The sequence below is a fragment of the Taudactylus pleione genome, unplaced genomic scaffold (assembly GCF_031769625.1).
Source record: "Taudactylus pleione unplaced genomic scaffold, aTauple2 ptg000201l, whole genome shotgun sequence".
NCBI classification, from domain to species: Eukaryota; Metazoa; Chordata; class Amphibia; order Anura; family Myobatrachidae; genus Taudactylus; species Taudactylus pleione.
In genome coordinates this window covers 32,610,099-32,629,268 of record NW_028284603.1, presented here as the reverse complement: position 1 = coordinate 32,629,268, position 19,170 = coordinate 32,610,099, and positions in this window count along the sequence as shown.

The window sequence follows — 19,170 nt, the reverse complement described above, 5'->3', positions numbered from 1 at the left end:
CGCGACCATCGAAATTGCGAGCCGGAGCCTGCGGTTGAGGTTTTCAACCGCAAGCTCCGGAGTGATTTTGGCTCTATCAGAGCCAAAATCACTCCCACTGACATCACTAGTGATGTCAGTGGGCCGGCTTCTGACGGGAGGCGTTCCCGTGGGAACGCCCCCGTCAGGGAGGCACGCCCCCGGCACGCCCACCAAAGGGGGCGTGCTGTCAATCAACATTGACAGCACGCCCCCTTTGATCGGACACAACGAGCGAAGGAAAGTCCTTCGCTCGTCGTGTCTGGCGCATGCGCACGACGGAGCTCCCTCCGTCGTGCGCATGCTCAGTGCAGACCATCGACCCACTTGCGAGCGGACAGCCGCTCGCGAGTGGGTCTGAATCAGGCCCTTTGTTTTTAATTAACTTGCCATTTCAAACTTGTCAGGAAAGTCACCAAAAATCACGATTTAAAAAATGGCAGCTTGATAAATCAAGTGTTTTGAAATCTGATTAGGAGACTACAAATTGAAATCAGTATACAGTATGTCAACAAATCTGTACAGAACTCGCATTTCTGTATACAAGTATTTTTGTAAATATTGTTTATCTGATTTGCTATGATTTATTCTATATAAAGTCTTTCAAATATACAGTTCCATGAGTTATGTAGTGATTAGTGCGTCTCCAGAGCTGCTTGGAAAGATATGGGTTTTAAACAGAATACAACAATGTAAGAATATACTACTGAAAAATGCATTGGAAAATGCAGTTATAGTTCACTAAATGTCAATGTCAAATCTAATTAGAAAGCCCAGTCTAAGGGAAGAGAAGGAGGTCTACTAGGACAAGGAAGCGTAGACAAGGTGTGATGTCTGTGTGACATTGTATCTCTAGATTACCTTCACCGCCGCTCGCTCTTCATATTTTACCTTTGAGCTTATTACCATTATGCTAGATAACATAAGCGAGTTTATGAAAATAGATTATATAGTACATGTAAATCTTTTTTCTTTCTTTAATGTAATATTACAGAGCCAATTCACCAAAGACATGTTTAAATATGAATGTAGTACTATTAAAGTTTATTAATAATAATACAAGTATAATAAATAATAATATATAATAAAATATAATAAATTCTATACAGTAATAATAAAATAAATATAATAAAAAGTCAAGATGAAATAAAGTAATTTTCAATTGAATAGTGAAAAAGAAAATTCTCGCAAATGGTGTGTTGACAAAATTACTCTTATAGCCAGGTCTTCAAGGGGACCTTTCACTGAACGGTAAGGGGTTTCTTACATGAATTAACGTACAGGATGTTTAATTACTGAAAAAATCAATCCTAGAAACCCTTCCCCAAACCATTCCTTCCGGAGAGCACTATGTAGTGCCAGTATGTCAATGCAAAACTGAGCCACTCTCTGCCTCTCAGTCCGCTGCACTCCCTGATGCACCTTCCCACTTCTGGTAATTTACACAAGTAATAAGGACAAAGGGCCAGATTCTGAGCCGGACATAGAAGCATCCGTGTCGGCATCTTTTGACGGATGCAAGTCTGCGACTTTATGCAAATGCCGCTACAAAGCCCTTCCCTAGTGTATTGCTGTGCATCTGAATGTGTAAGGACTGAGATGCCCACTTTCAGGATCTGTAGATGCTGTTATACTGTTGGTGTGTCTTTAGATGCACCATCAGTCGAACCATCAAAACTCGCATCAGTCCTATGACAGGTGCAGATTTTCCATCTGAGTATGGCCTCCTATGTGAGCAAATAAACACCTGTACATGCAACCACTTCAGTGTCATGCGAGGGACACTCCTATAACACGCTCATAAGACGGTATATTTCTGTGCGTATGAATACTCATCTCCCAGTCACCGCCCAGGAATGACCAACACAATTTCAATGTACTTCCCTGTGCATGCATCTCGAACTGCAATTGTGGGACACATGTGTGACTTAGATGCATGTGCAGTAAAAAAAATAAATCGCTCAACTGCGTGAACATCGGCATCAGCATTGCATCTGACTCAGAACTCGTGCCCTAAGAGCGGTGACAGGGGAGGATGTAGATACTGATATGAGACACAATGCCAGGCAGAGACTGATAGATGACTAGCATAAGAGTATATCCATTGCGCTGAGCTGTGCCTCTGCAGTGACACCTCTCACCTACTCTCAGTGCCGCTTTATGGTGTATGTTGCTGGCAATGGTGAGGCGGAGGATGTTCGGTTCCACTTCAAAAGAAAGGAGCATCTCAGTTTTGCAATTATTAACTTTGGAAGATTCTACTGTGTGAATAATAGGGAGCAGCAAAATGTTTTTTAAACACCCTGTACTCTTTAATACTGATCATATTAACATACCTCCTAACATGACCCATTCCAGGAGGGACAAATGCTCTGCTCCAGGACTTCCCTCTGAATTTATGATTGCCAACACCTGCGTTAAAACACCTTTCTTTTCAATCAACTAGTTCAACACAGGTGACGGCAATCATAACTTATGATGGAAGTCCAGGAACAGAGCAGTTTTATCCCTCCTGGAATGGGTCATGTTACTGTATGTATTAAAGGATTTTTTTGCTACTATGATTGGGGCAACACGGATGGTGTAATGGTTAGCATTACTGCCTCACAGCACTGGGGTCATGGTTTCGCTTCCCACCATGGCCTAAATGTATGGCGTTTGTATATTCTTCCCGTGTCTGATTGGACATCCTCCAGGCACTCCGGCCTCTTCCCACAATCCAAAAATATACAGGTCGGCTAATTGGCTCCCAACAAGAAAAAACTGTGTATTTAGTGTGTATGTGCACATGCGGTAGGGAACAAGGGGCTGATTCAGCAGGGGACAGAATTACAAAGCCGTATACAAGCAAGTTTGACAGTCCATCCTGCTGAAATTCAAATTCTTCAGGAGGCATCTGAAGTGAAAAGACACCTCATGTCAGCATCTGCGATCCCAGCGCTGTGACCAAGGACCGAGCCCAGGTGAAGAGGGTGTGGCCTATTTACTGGAGATGTGGCCACGGCCCCTCAGAAAAAACTCTCTGTGAGATCCTCCAGCCTGGCGCAAATTCAGGGGGAGATGCGATTGTGTGATCGCTCCCCCCCCACAGACAGAGGACACTGCTGCTGCTCAGTCTCCCACTGCAGCCAAGCACACAGCAGCGTGTGCTGGGCTGCTGATAGGAGGGAGGGGGAGCCCCTCCAGCAAGCTCTGGCCCAACTAAGGCCCATATTCAATTAGAGACGAAAAGCCGCGATCGGCAAAAAGTTTTTGCCGATGCGCGGTTTTTGCCTGTTTCTGAAGTATTGCCCTATTCAACTAGGCAAAAACTCAATAGTCAAATACAGGTGAAAAAGTTTCTCCATCCAAAGGCAGAAGAAAAGCTGTGCAAAATCCATATTTTGGAGTAAAAATGTGGGGACTTGGTTCAGAACCCTATGGACACTCCCCTAATGACTAATTAGGCAAAACAATAAAAAAATTATCTTAAATCACCCCAAAAAAGACATTCAATTTTTGGGGTGAAAATTTTAAAAGTGTTTTAAAATGGGTTTTAAGTATTGGGTTGGGTGCTTTATGGATGGGACAGGTGTTTTTAGGATTGCATGGGGCTGCAGCAGTTTTTTTTCCTTAACTTTTTAAAAATGCCCTTTATTAACTCCAAAATATACTAGTACCCATTTAAATGTACCCCCAAGTTAACTACAGCAATTATTTTTCACCAAAGAAATTGCTTTATATAATTTTTTCACACTAATGCAAAAGTGCATTTAACAGCCATTTGACTCAATTTAGGAACCCCAAATACTTTTATTACAGCTATTAATACACTTCGATATTGATTACTAGGGTCATTTAGGTTTTTTTGGGGGTACAGACTGATTTCCCCCCAAAAAGATGTATTTTTCGCTAGTTTCGCCATTCGCGGCATTTGCATGTCTGTGTTTCCTGTTTCTAATTGAAAAGGACGAAAAGCGGGAGCGCACAATGTGAAAGTACGTGATAACTTCGCCTCAAAACAAGCGAATGAGGAGAAAACATTGCGCTTTTTGCCGATCTCGACTTTTCGCCACTAATTGAATCTGCCCCTAAGTGCATGACCACATGATAATTGATTATTTGCTATGATATCAAGACTGTAAGCAATGATATTTGATAAATTGCCATGATATCCAGACTGTAAGCAATACAAACTCTGCCTCAGTCAGTGTGTTTCTGAAAAGGTTCAATCAGATTGCAGCCTGCAAGTGTTTTTTCAATTAACAGTCAGTTTGTGACCTTCTACATTTCAGTAGTAGTCACAAATTGTATAGAACATATTTGTTTCTCATTGTAAAATAAATAGAACATATGGATGACAGTTAATATAGTTTGCTTCTCCAGAGCTTAAGCAATATTCTATATTAAAGAACCTGTAGAATCTATTTTGCTGTGTATTGCAGACCCCAGCTAAATGTGTACAACATTGGGATAATTCAATTAAATGTTTCAATGTATAGGTTCAGGATAGAAAGATTTAAAAAGAACTGTAGTTTTGTATGACTGTGAAAGCACTTGTTTGGCTTATGCATAGTAAGGCAAACTGTGTATGACCCCAGCTTAATGCTTACTGCCCCACTTCCTGTGGTCTAGTTCCAGACCTATACTCGGCATGTTGATATGGATGCCGCAATGGTTCCGGTAATTAAGCATCATTCAGTGTGCCCTCACTGCCCCACTTCTTGTAGCATGGTCCGGCATCACATATCCAGGAGAGATGCACCTGCATCGCGTCACTTCCAGTAGGCGCGTCTAGTATCATCTAGTGCACCCTCACTGCCCCACTTCCTGTAACGTGGTCCTGGCATCCCATGTCCGGGAGTGATACACCTGCATTGCGTCACTTCTGGTAGGTGTATCATGCGTCTCAGGCGTCGCTTCACTTCTGGTTTTCGGGTGACATGCCATGACTGTTTAGGATCCCGATTGGGTCCTCATTTAGCTTTGTCACCAGCACAGCGCCCTTGGTTGGTGCAATTATATAGGGTGGCAGCTTTCTATAGGTCCATTAGGACTCATTATACTCTAATTATTCTTTCAGCTCTATCATAGTTTTGTATAACTAACACATTGTCCCCACTATTGGCGGCCATTTTGGGTTAGCCCGTTTTTCATTAATAAATTAATTTCAACATGTACAACTTGCTTAAAGTCATTTTTAAATATGATTGTTTTTTTTATTTTGAAAATATTAATGCTAAATATTCTTATATGTATGTAAATTCATCTTATACATGTTTTTATGTATGGTTCTATTATATAAGATCGGCCATATTGTTGGAGTAGTACATTGATATATATGATCAGAAATGGAGTCATTTTATTGTGAATAGGAAACAATTACACTAATGCTCTAGTGAACCAGGAGCCCTATTTAAGCATCACAACTTGGACCAGGAACCTATTCCTGAGGAAGTTTGGCTACAAACGAAATGCGTTGTAGGTTTCTGTCTACTATCTTTCAAGTCCACAACAATACCACAGAGGTTTCCTGAATTCAGTACCATTCAGTTGGAATACTTTGGATCCCTCGTTTGGGTGAATTGTTCTTTATTGATATGCCATAAGCCAAGTCATTATCTTGTACGTGTTCTTAATCTTATGTTTTAATCTATAAAGTTTGGATATACTACCCTATGAATTTTTTCTTGTTTTTTGTCTTGTTGCTGGGCTATATTCTGATGCTGGAAACTATATGAAAACCGTGTCCTGATTCATCGCAACATTGGTTGGAATTGAGATAAGTGTAAATTATACAAATAAAATGTATGCACATTACTTATTCTGAAAAACCAAACGGTGTCTTACATACTACACTATTAGCGCCTTCTTGTCTTGTTTTTATTTTATTTTATCTATAGATCCACTTTCTGGCAAGGATCGTACAAGAGGATCAGCTTTCATTTTCTTTTATTTATTTGCCTACCAATTGGTATAAATACTTGTACCATTATTAGCGCATTGAGGGTTTGTGATATATATATATAAATATATATATATGCATAAACACACATATACATATTCACACACATATAAAGTATATATATACATATATATATATATATATATATACATACCTATACACATATAATATATATATATATATATGTAGACATATATATAGATAGACATGATCTGGTCTTACATGATATCCTGGTGTCAGTTACAGCGGGGAGCCGGCAGCAGCAACAAAAAGTTGGACCAGGTCACTGGCCCGATTCGCGGCTCTTTCAAAAGTGGGTGGAGCCTAATGCTGGGAGGCGCAGGGCTTAATTGTGGGCCATGGCAGGCAACTACTGCAGTACAAGAAACGAAAAATGGTACATCAGAGGGATGTGGCAGGGGGCCAGGGAAAGTGTGTGCGGGTCCCCAATGTGTGGGGGCCCCGGGACAACCACCCCTATCGCCCCTCCTTTAATCCGGCCCAGGCGGTATGTCTTTCCACTTGCAGGCACAAAGACTCCGCATCAGCCGTACAGATTCTCACATTAGTATAAGGTACTTATATTTGTCTTTCACAATTGGCTGCAATTCACAGTTTAGCAACTTTGCATGTGACTCGAACCAGCTCTCTCTCTCTCTTTCTCTCTCTCTCTCTCTCTCTCTCTCTCTCTCTCTCTCTCTCTCTCTCTCTCTCTCAGAGCAACACAGTAAAAAAAAGGAGAGGGAGAAGAATATGGGGAGATGGGAGGAAAAGAGAGATAAATAATATAATACAATAGGAATAGGGGCCAGAATAGGGGGAGACTGGAGGAATAGGGGGAAAAATAGGAACATACAGGAGGAACAAAAAACTTCACATAATGCATCATTAGATTTTCTTTATTCTTATTTTTTTTATTATTATTATTATTATTATTATTATTATTATTATTCTTTTTTAATGAAAATATATTCTGTATAGTATTTTCTCCATTGGAGAACCGTAAAAATATTTTAGCAGTCGATCTTTATTTCATTAAATCTTATTGCTACAGTACGGTACTTCACATAATATTTATTTTTACAGATAGAGTTGCTGTAGTTGGCCCCTTTTGATGATCTCTGCTTAGCAATTATAACAACTTCACTCACCTCTGTCAATTATTTAAGCTTTTAAGAGCTATAGGCAATAGTAATAGTATTCTTCTCACACTAACGATTTGGACCATTGTGCTATTAGTGCTATCACCGATGCCATCTAAGCCCCTTTCACTGATCCTGCTTAGCAACTGTCTGCCATCAAGCTAGTTTACAAAATAAGATATTTTACATATAATTAGTTATGACAAATAGAGGTGAGCAAATTACTTACAGGTTATAAATAATATTTTACCTGTGTGATGTATTCACAGCATACTCAGCTCATAGTCAGAAACAGTCCAGGGTCCTGTACACAGGAAAATCCTTTTGAAGGAACAGACAAAGACAGAGGTCAGAATCCAATCCAGGTTCAATGTACAGGTATTCAGCAGAAATGGGTCAAGAGACCAAGCAAAGACAGGGGCAAAATCCAGTCTAAGGGTCAGATCAGAGCAATATTCAAGTTTTATACAGCGAGCCTTGATTTCCACAAGTGTAACCAATCACCTTGTAAGGACTGCCAGGTAGACAATCCCTTTTAAGGACAAAGGGTAAATACACACACCGGACACACATCTTTGACCTAGGGGTAGGGAATGCATTCACCGGACTTAGAAATGTTAGTCTACTATTGGTGAGCAGCCTGTGATCTGTGGCAGTAGTCAATGGGTGTAGGGTGAGTGTTGTGGGTCACCCTTGGCTCAGGGGCACATGTCACCACACACTTGGAACATACATTATAGATATGTGCCTCTCCCCCACTTACAACTTTCTCTGACCTGTATCTTGCAGCCTCACTCCTGCATCCAAGACTCCTCCTGTGCTGCCCCCACTTATAGAACTCCTAACTATTAAGCAGCCTCTTACAACTGTGAATCTTTTAAGTGCTCACTCAAAGCCCACCTCTTCACTATACCCTATTCTACTGCTACGATCAACTACTACCACTGACTGTCCTACCAGCTACAGTCCCTCTTGCTCTAATTTACTCATCGTTAACTTCTCCTTCTAAATTAAAATCTGTCATGAACCAGACTCTCCATACCCTCTGTCTCCTGTCTGAACCTTCCTTGTCAATAAAATATAAAATAATAAAATCAGAATGAGTCTCACTAATTTGGAATCTTGCAACATGTTTCACAGCTCAACACCTTCCTCAGGCATTCTGCGTTAAACATGTTGTGAGATTCCAAATAAGCGAGACTCATACTGTTTTATTTATTTTGTTTTATTTTTTCTTTTAATTGATTCACATGTTTAAGTGTTTGTATTTATTATATGACGTTTTAGTGCTAGCAGCCTAGTTAAATTTATTTTATTTTGTTTTATTAAAGTAGTCATTGTCAAGACATATTTATATCTTATATACTGTGCAATTGAAAAGAAATTTATTTCGTACCTAAACTATTGTAGTGGACAATTCACCATCTCTTGTGTGAACACCTCACGTAGAGTGAGAATAGAAGGAGGTTTTTCATTGGACAGACAAGCGCTGGTCATCCTAGGAACTATTTGTGCACATTTAAGGTGTTTACGCAAAGTCGCATTTATATACAGTACATTAAAGCAAGCACCAGAGATTATCTTGTATTGTATTGTCTTGTATATCCATCTTTGGGAGCCATTTGGGAAGCTTCTGTTTCTCTCCTCGACTGCGGTCTTTAGAAGCTGTGTCGCCAGTCATTTCTACTCTGACCCTATACCTAGTGTTGAACCTTATTTATCGCCTCCAACATCGTGAATATGAACAACACAATTGTATCCTTTTATTTATTTCAAGAAAGAAATCAGCAAGGCATTATAGTGCAAGCTTAACACTAATCTGAAGCAAGAAACCCGTTGTACATTATCACAGTATAAGTATTATTATACCTTACACTGAATGCTAATTCAACTACCGTAAAGATGTAACATACATGACATGCAACCTCTTAAATAATTTAAATTCAGCATATACATACTATTACCAATATATTTATTAGAGATGTGCGCAGACCCCCGTGTTTTGGTTGTGGTTCTAAATTATCGTCGTGTTTTAGCGTTGGCAAAACCAACTTCAATTGTTTTGGTTTGGTTTCGGTTTTCTATAAAAAATTTATATAACTTGCTAAAATAATGTAACTTGGACCTGTTTCTGTACCTATGACATTAGTAATATCAATAACATCCATTTCCAGTAATTTCCAGTCAATCTTGACCACCTCACTGTACTTGAAATCACGAGGGACTAAAATCCAAATTCAAAATATATGAGATCCGAGTCTGGACTCATCTTCATTCAGAACCCCAAAGTCCAAGTGTGTTTGGTTTTCAGGGGTTACGGTTAGGCACAAGGGGCAGGGTTAGAGTTAGGCTGTGGAGGGGACAGTTAGGGTTAGGTTGCAGGTGGGGGAAGGTTAGGGTTAGGCTGCAGAAGAGGAGAGTTAAGGATAGGCTATGTGCGAGAGGCTGCGATTGTACTCGATGTTACCAATGGTTTTGCAGTCTTGCTAAGTATTATGGGTGTGTGTAAGGTAAGGTGGGTGTCCTTATGTTGTGCTGCGATGGCATAGCGATCTCAGTGGATTAGCATATCAGCGGAGTGAGACTGTGTGCGTCATAGATATTGCAATCGCAGTTGCGATCCGTAGTGAATCAGGCCCACTGTTGTAAAAGCTAAGAGGATAAATGTATTTTTCACTGACGAGTGGTAATGTTGCAGATAAAGGCGAAATAGATCTGTACATAGTGTCAGGTTTATTATCTCAAACTCTTTTTCAGATGATTGGCAACATTTCATGCACTCACAGCCCTACACTGTGTTCAGTACTAATGGTTTTGGTAAGGACAAAAGATGTCCTGAGTTATGTTTTCTAAATAGGACAATGACAAAGCAGGTTACTCAGCAGATGGTAACCCACACGCAACCTCAGACCTACTGTACTTAAATATCTATTCCCGCAACATCAAGACTAGAAACATTTACTCTAAACTTTCCATTAAAAGGAAATTAACAAAGATAGGTTATGACACGATGAGTTGTAACAACAACAAAACATAAATGCATGAGAAACCTGATAACAATTATATTGGAGTCCTATTTTGTGATTTATTAATGTTTTGTTACTTTAAAAATAACATTATAATCTAAACTCTGATATTGTACCACAATACACCTCCATTACCGTGACGAGTATAAAACTAGTCTCTACCTTATAAAAAATAGGGGGAAAAAAGCAACACAAAATAAAACATTGCAGCGGGTGATAAGAAACCATCAACAATGAAATAAACTGTTAAGCATCATCTGTATATATCCATCCATGACACTGTGGCCACTTTAGTGGTAAGTGCTAATTGATGATAATCACCAAACATAAAAAGTGAAAGAAGAAGTACGTAGAGTAGATCTATTATTCAGAATACTTGGTGTTTCCATCATTAAGGCAAAAGGCATTGGACCTCATTCAGAGTCAGTCGTAAGCAGCCGCTCAGTCGTACGCCCAACGATCAAGAATCAGAAAAAAAAACAATCGCATGGCCGGGCGATCGCAACCAAAGTGACGCCCACACATGAACAAAGCACCTCCTCTAGATAACGAGTGATAGCAGCTAGTGATCGAGTCGATCGTTGTCTGTCGCTGTCTGTCGCTCTATGTTAATTTTCTTCTGATGGTTGCGGCCGCTTGATGCCCACATGTCATGTTTCCATGCTCTATCGATCAGCTTGTTACTAGCTTGTTGACAATTATGTAATTAGTGTTCGAAAGTGTTGTTTGTTTGTTTTTACTCCCTTTCAATTGGTTTTAAAACTTTATTGTTCAAATGTCATTCCGTTCATGCTGATGTCTTTCTGCTAGTTCGTTTGTTTAAATAAAATATTTTAAACCTGTTTTTTTGTTTACGAATGTTGTGTTGTTGTTAAATGCATGTTTAAAATAACATTATGAATGTTAGTTTGTGTAATTATGCATATTTTATTTTGCATTCGCACATAAAGGGCTTGAGCCAATCCGAGTTGCTATTATTAATTTAGAGTTTTGGTCCCATGAATAATGCTTTGTACAATAGAAATTAGTATTTATAAATTATGTATTTTTTTTAGCCAATAATTTTTCATGTTATCCATTTATATTTGTGGTTTACTGTAAAACCTGCCATTGCCATCATGAGAGCAGCAGCATTCACTCGCGCTGAACTTTTAGTTCTTGTTGAAGGGATGGGCAGGCGCCTTGAACCCCCTATCTCTAAAACTATAAAAAGGCAGGCTTACGCGGTGGTCCACCGCCGGCTGCAGGCGCTTGGCTATCGGCGCAATATTGTGCAGTTAGAGCGCCGGTGGTCAGACCTCCGGCGGCGTTTGCCCAAGGTCTTGTTGAGTCTGCGGGCGCAAATACGCCGGAGTAAGTATGCATTTGCATTTTTGATTATTATATTTGTTCCTTGTTTTTTTTAAGTGATTTTTTTAAAACAAGCTGTAGTGTATGTTGTACCTATTGTTCAGTTTGTGTTAACTGCTTACCATAAATGTCTGGGGTTTTTTTGTTTTGTTTTCTTGGGTGTAAACTGTTATCTAAATATGTGTGTTTTGTATTGTTATTGCATCAAAATATTTATGAACTGTCATTTTTCTTTTCTTAGGACAGCAGCATAGATGGAGAAGGACACGGTGTAGCGGCCGCAATGAAAATTCCCCTCCTAACCCCTCCCCTTCCCAACCCATCTCTCCCTCCCCGCCAACCATACTCCCCAAGTAACCCTCCCTCCCTGGGTTACAACTCAGGAAATGGTCCTCCCTCTCCTGCCCACTCATCCCAAAATTCCCCTCCAGAACAAGAATCTTCGGGACAAATAACTCCCCCCGATGATTTAAATGGGCACCCAACCCTGATGGAGGAGCAGCCATCTTCGCGTGCACATATATATGGTATTTTTTTTATTTTTTATTATTATTATGTAAAATAGAATTGTCTTCATATATACAGGATCTTAGTGTGTAGTTGTATTTGTTTTTTTTTTTTTAAATATTTTGTGTAATGTATTTATTTTATTAAAGGCCTTGTTGCGTGTTGAGGGATTTTTGTCCAATATGATTTTTTGGTGTCTATTCTAGGTAACATTTCTAGCTCATAATTGTCAACAGAGTTGGCTTTAAGGCTACTTAGCCGTTAACCCTTTTTGCCATTTTAAAAAACTTAAAAAGTAAAAAAAAAAAACCAGCAACATCATACGTTCAACATTAATCCCTGTGGTCTCCTCTAAATAGTAGTCTGTCCTTTATGGCGTTCAATGTTTATGCCCCATAAAATGTATATGTAGAAAAATTACAACTACATAGATAAGTAGCATATTTTTTTAAGTTTTGTCAATGTGTATATGTTCACACAAACTTTTTTTTTGGCAACAAATAAAAATTGAATTTTGTTTTTTTATTTGTTGGTTGCCCCAAAAAAGACATTAATATATTATCACAAAATACATGAACTTACTTGCTAGGCCTACAAATGTGCCTGCCATTTTTTTTGCTTAAAATTTTTGGTGTATACATCAACTTTATTGTGTCCCACATACTTTGTAGGGCATAGAATAAACTGAAATTGTTTTATGTTTGTGACTCGTATTTTGTAAAATAATATATTTTTTCATTTTTCTACTCTACAGATCCACAGATGCTATTCAGATTTCTACGGGAGGAGCTGGGTCTTCTGGCCGAAACTTTGGCCAATGCAAAAAACAGCATTGGCGAAATAATAGATGCATTGGACCTTGCCGGTGTTTAATTTTTTTTGTGTGTGTGTGTTTTCTAATAAATTTTTGAATTTAACATATTTTGTCATCATTTTTTTTAGACAAGACCTGTCTAATCCAGGCATAGAAATGGTTTTTGGGCTTAATGTTTTGTTAAAAATGTAGTTTATTAATATTTTTAACAAAAAACTTTGAATTTTAACATTGGTTTGGTATGTATTTTTGTTTCCAAAATATTGATGGAGCAAATTCTTAAAAATCATACTTTGGCCAACATTGTAAGGCATACACAATGATAGTGCAAAGTAAAAACTAAAACAATTGGCCACAAAAATACATCGGGAAAATTCAGTTACTCATTTTTAGAAAGCTTGTTTAATGTGGTGTATTGTTTATAATTTTAAAATTGAAACATAAAAGACAACTAAACTGTAGCAGAAAATACAATAGGGTCCAAATAAACAAACATTTCTCATGTCACAGAAATGTTTCCGGAACATGGTGAATGTGTTATGGTTAATATTGCCTTTTTCAAAATTTTAAAATTTCTATTCTTTTTTCCCAAAAATTCCTTTATTGTTTCACAAAACAGCAAGAAACATCATAACAACGTTACATTAAAACACAAACACTTGGTGTACACAATGATAAACTTTTTAGAATACAAAATCAAGAACTGTACAAAAAGGACAAACACATGGTTGATCAAGCCAGCAAAAGGGTTGTTGTTTATCCAAGCACAGACAAGGGCATTCACAAAGTGTTCTTTTGGTTTGTTCATTGTTTTAATTGTGGTAGGGTGTACGGAAAAATAAAGAAAAAAAATTACAAACATGTTGAAAAATACAAACTTTCAAAAGTCAAAACAGAGAAACAAGGAAGCATATGACACTTAATTGATATTTTTGGAAAAATCTTTTTGACATACATACCTAAAAAATCTAGCAACAACATCATTGCGTCTGGCCCCTCCAGACAGTCCCACAACACCTACCTCCTGAGAGCCATCCTCAGGCAAGGCATCCTCTGGCTGCATGGGTACTCGACTCCTTATGGCAATGTTATGGAATATCCCACACAGGACCACAATACGTGAAACCATAACTGGCAAATACATGAGGGCGCCACATGAGTGGTGGAGACATCTGAACTGACCTTTCAAAAGACCAATACAGCACTCCACCACCTGCCTGGTGGCAGTAAAAGTGGCATTAAATTAGGTTTGTGGCCCTGGTGTGAGGGCCAAAAAAGGAGTCAGCAGCCAGGGTGTGCATGGGTATCCACTGTCGCCTGTAGGGAAGGTGAGAAAATGTTGTTTAGTTTTTAATTACAAAACAGACAATCATTTTTAACTCAGAACAACATCCCAAAGTTTCACTTACCCAGAAGCTACGCATCACCAGCTTGCAGTGTAGCTAATTTGTGCCATATCCCTGAATGTTGTATCACATATGCATCATGTGAGCTGCCAGGAAATTTTGTATTCAGGGAGAGAATCTGGAGGGAGGCATCACATAGCACCATCACATTCATGGAATGGAAATGTTTACGGTTGTGATATATGTGTTCCTTTCATGCTGGAGGCTGTAGTGCTATGTGAGTGCCATCCACTACCCCTATGATGTGTGGAAAGCCAGCAATCTCCAAAAACTGCTGCTTGACCACAACAAGGGCTTCCTGATCCAAAGTCATACTAATAAATTGAGTAATCTGCTTAAAAAAAGCATTCATCACATGCCTCAGGATCCTGGAGAATGATGGCTGGGAGATGCCAGCCACCGGACCCACAGTGGTCTGGAAGGACCCTGAGGTGCAGAAATGTAACACCGCCAGCAACTGTGTCAGTGGTGATATTGATGTAGGAATGTGAATTTGACTTTCTAGATCACTCTTTATTATTGAAAGAGTGTCTAGGATAATGGTGGATGGTAGGCAATAAGTGGTTAACACCTCATCATCAGGCATTCCAAAAAGGGTGACACGTGTTCAAAATATCTGGGGCCTTGCACACCTCCTATGCCTACGACGAGGATGAGGACCAGGTAAGGTAGGGTGTGGAAGCATGGCGAGGATAAGCTCAACAACGTCTTTGAAATGTGTGTACATAGAAATTAGTATGAATGTTGAGTCAAACAAACAAACACACAATTAAATTAGTCAGAATCTTGCTGATTCTTACAGGGTTGGGCAGGGCCATCTTTACCAAAACCTACATGTGTTTAAAGTAAGACAAGAAAAAAATTACAATTCGACAGTATTTTGTGGAAATGCTATAAATTATGTAGTAGTAAAAAACAATGGACAAATATTAAAGTAGTCAAATACACATTGTTACATTTTTTTTAGGGGTGTATAAAAACCCAAAATTAAATAAAAAAAATAAATAACCTTGAACCACAAAAAAGTGGGCAGTAACAATCCACAAACACCAAACTCCAATACTACATTAGGGTACATTTATTTGCAAAAATTAAAACTTAAAAAAAAGGATTAAAAAAAAATGATGCCAGCAGGACTCTGAAACACTTATATCTGACCACAATAAAGTGGGCAGGAATATTCCTTGAAATAATAAAAAAAAATTAAATAAAAAAAACATTTGCCTTTAAAATATAAAAAAAAATTAGAAAATGAAAAAAAAAAATTGCATGACTAGGATAATAAACTATATAAATGTCAGTCAGTAATGCCCCAAACAGCGCATAATGCAAAGAAAAGAGATGCAAGATGGAATTGTCCTTGAGCCCTCCCACCCATGCTTATGTTGTATATTAAACAGGACATGCACAGTTTAACAAACCAATCACTTTAGCGACAGGGACTGCCAATTGTGGCTAAAATGATTGATTTGTTTGGTCCCCCACATAAGCTACCAATGGGCAGCTGACATTGCTGGCAATGATCTCTACATACAAACTGGCTCTGCAGAGACAAGATGCCATTGCCATTATCATTCTCACCTTCATCAGTGTGTACATCTTCATATAATATTAATTTGCCCCTGCTGGAATCCAATATTACAGATGCCTCTGGACTTCTTGACTGCTAAACTCTCACATTTTCAAAACTCTCACCCTATTACATTTGGCCCCAGATGTCAAAATGTTGTGTTGACTCATCTGCATCTCCAGTGGGTCTCTTTGGAAAGCTGAGTTATTGTAGCCACAGTTGTAGGAGAAACTGAAGGAGGAGACAATGCCGTGTCACGTACCACTTGGGCTGTCAACTTGCTCACCAACAGCTCTTTGCATCACTTCAGATCTGTGTCCATTGGAAAGAAAAACTCGATGTATGTATTATATCTAGGATCAAACATGATCGCCAAAATGTGTTGATCCAATTTTAAGATTCTAACAACCCTTAGATCCTGGCAAAGCGAATAAAGGACTTGATGTTCAAGTCCAACATACTTAGTGGAATTGCATTGTTTCAGCTCCTTCTTCAGTTTCTCAAGCTGCTTTCCAACAGTATGATTAAAAGAATCACCTGTCTCAAGCTGACAGTGTCTGAACTCACTTCACAGGACAACTTGGAAGGGTTTCAGCACCTTGCACAACACAGAAAGTATTCACCACTGCGCTGGAGTAAGGTACATTCTGGCTATGTTATTGCTCATTGTGTAGCTTTGGATGGCTTTTTGCTGTTCCTCCATTTACTGAAACATATAAATGGTGGAATTCCACCTTGTTATTACATCTTGCTTTAGCAGGTAGCAGAGCAAATGAAACTGTTCTTGCAGGTGCTGCAAACTTCTACAAGCAGCTGCTGAATGCCGAAAATGTCCCAAAATTTTTCAGGCCACAGACAGCATGTCCTCCACGCACCTGTCATTTTTTCAAAAAATTCCACATCAACTAAAGGACTGATCTGGTTTCAAAAGAACAGCAACTGTAATAAAGAAGCCATTAGGACATATATCTGGCTACTAATACAGTATTATAATAATTAAATCCAGGTTATTAAAGATCAGTGGGATAATACCTTCTCGTTTCTCGGTGCATTATCCGATCATCTCAGGTTCTCCCAGCTGCCCATAGATTAGATGGAGTCCCTTGGTGCAGTTGCTCTCAGTCACTGATAGACAGGGTGTGCACTGCGCGGTGACATCATCACTGTGCACATTCCCAGCCAATCAGTGACTGAGGACAAGAGGGGGAGATAGATAGCAGAGATGAAAGGAGGAGGATATGGATGGCAGGGAAGACGGGTGGAGAAGAGATAAAAATAAATGTAAAAATATAATACTTTTATTACCACTTTGTCCCTTATTCCAAATCCTGAATTAATCCCAGGATCCCGAGATTGGAGTCCGGTAATCCCAAAATTTGTAAATAATTTCAGGACTGGAATTCCTAATTCCAGTTCGGGATGTCTTTGGGTGATCTATGTAATTGTTATATACTATTTTTATATGTTTCCATTTGAGTGGATAACATTAAAATAATTGTTTCCAGCTACCTATTGGCAGTGTTGCACTAGATATTTTTTCCTTTCATTTTCATGGGTATATTGTTATTAATTTGAGGATTTTATTGGAAAGAATGCACATATTGAATGTCCAGGTTATGAGAATACGAGATATAGTCGGCATCCCGGTGTGCGGGATGCCGATGGTCTGAATACTGGCACCAAATCCCGACAGGTCGGGATCTGGGCACCAGTATCCCGACTGCCAGCATCCTGATGGTAAATATCAAGGTGTTAGGGGGAGGTTAGGGTTAGGTAGCGGGTTTAAGGTTAGGCATTAGGGGAGGGTTAGGGTTAGGCACCAGCGGCATCCCAACAGCTGGGATTTCATACCCAACCCAAGAACACTGTCCACAGCGCTAAAGGAAGGTTCCCAGCAGCAATCACAGACTCACTATACCAGGTGTTGAGTGTTATCTTTGAATTTTTATGCCACAGCTTCAGTGGACAGGTGCGATGTCACTTTTCAATAATGTAAGGCCTTAAAACATGAGGTCATCATGTTAGCAGCTCCCACTCCACACGCTGTGCACTTTAGGGGCCTGATTCTGGGTCACACACAGAAAAGGATCGGACGCATGGTCTGTGGAATTCAGTGGGCATTCCTGGGAGGGTGGAAAACAGATGCAGGCATGTAACGGGCGTGTCACTGTGGATGGCTGCATCCAAAGATGCACAGCCACTCACATAGGAGGCCATACTCAGATGTAAAAACTACACCTGCCATAGGGCTTGTGCAAGTTTTGATGGTGCATTGAGTCAGAACTGTACTGCTGCAAGACTTTGCAAGTTGGCATCTCAGTATTGATTAAATCGCCATTTGAATATACATAAGACTCATGGATGTGGCAAAAGATACAGCCATTCTGCATGAGACTCAGAAACAGCCCCTAGGTGTGAGGTTCATGCGCGGGCTTAACGATGGGACAGAAGAGGACCGGGAATAGAGGGTAAGTATATGAGGAATGGAGGGGGCGTGAATGGGAGTGGGAGGGGCTGGGCATGGGAGGGATAGGGGTAGGAGCTGCTGAGGTGATCCAACAGATGCCAGGATCATTTATTTACTAGTAAATAAATAAAAAAGTATTAATTTGAACTGTCATTGTTGCTAATATGATAGACATGTCCCCACTTTATAACTTCTATAGCCATCTTGGTTAGCCATGATTCCTGAAAGGAAAGGCCACCTACGATATTTATCAGTGACATTCTGGGTCACAGTATAATGTGAATCTCACCTACAAGACTGTGCATTTCCTAACAGTTTGAATCAAGTGGATTATTTTGGTCCGGGGAGCTCCTGGAGAGCTCTGATATAATATAGGACTATTATGTATTTGCTTATATGAATGTTTGATATTGTAATTCTAAGCTTTATTTAAATGACGATCTGGGCCTGATGCAATTTGAATGCAATGCCGATGTTCACGTAGCTGAGCTATTATTTTCAACTGCACATGTGCGAAAAGTCCTTAAAACACCTACAGCACATGCGTTACACAGCCACGGCCTTGCTGATGGGTTGGGTATGGGATCCCGGTGCTTGGAGTCCCAGCGCTCAAAATCCCGATGCCGGCATCCCAACAGGGTAGGTAGGTATCCTAACCCTCCCCCTCTCCCTACCCCTAACCCGGTGCCTAAATCTAACCCCTCCTAGTGCCTAAACTTAACCTTCCCCTCCCTGCGCCCTAAACCTAAGCCTCCTCCCTTAGTGCCTAACCCAAACCCTCTCCCAGTGCCTAAACCATAATGCTAACCTTCCCCCTAATCCCGCTACTTACCGTTGCCATGTCGGCAGTCAAGATGCTGGCACCAGGATTCTGACAGGTGTCGGGATTTCAGCACTGGTATTCTAAGCACCCGGCATCCCCATTA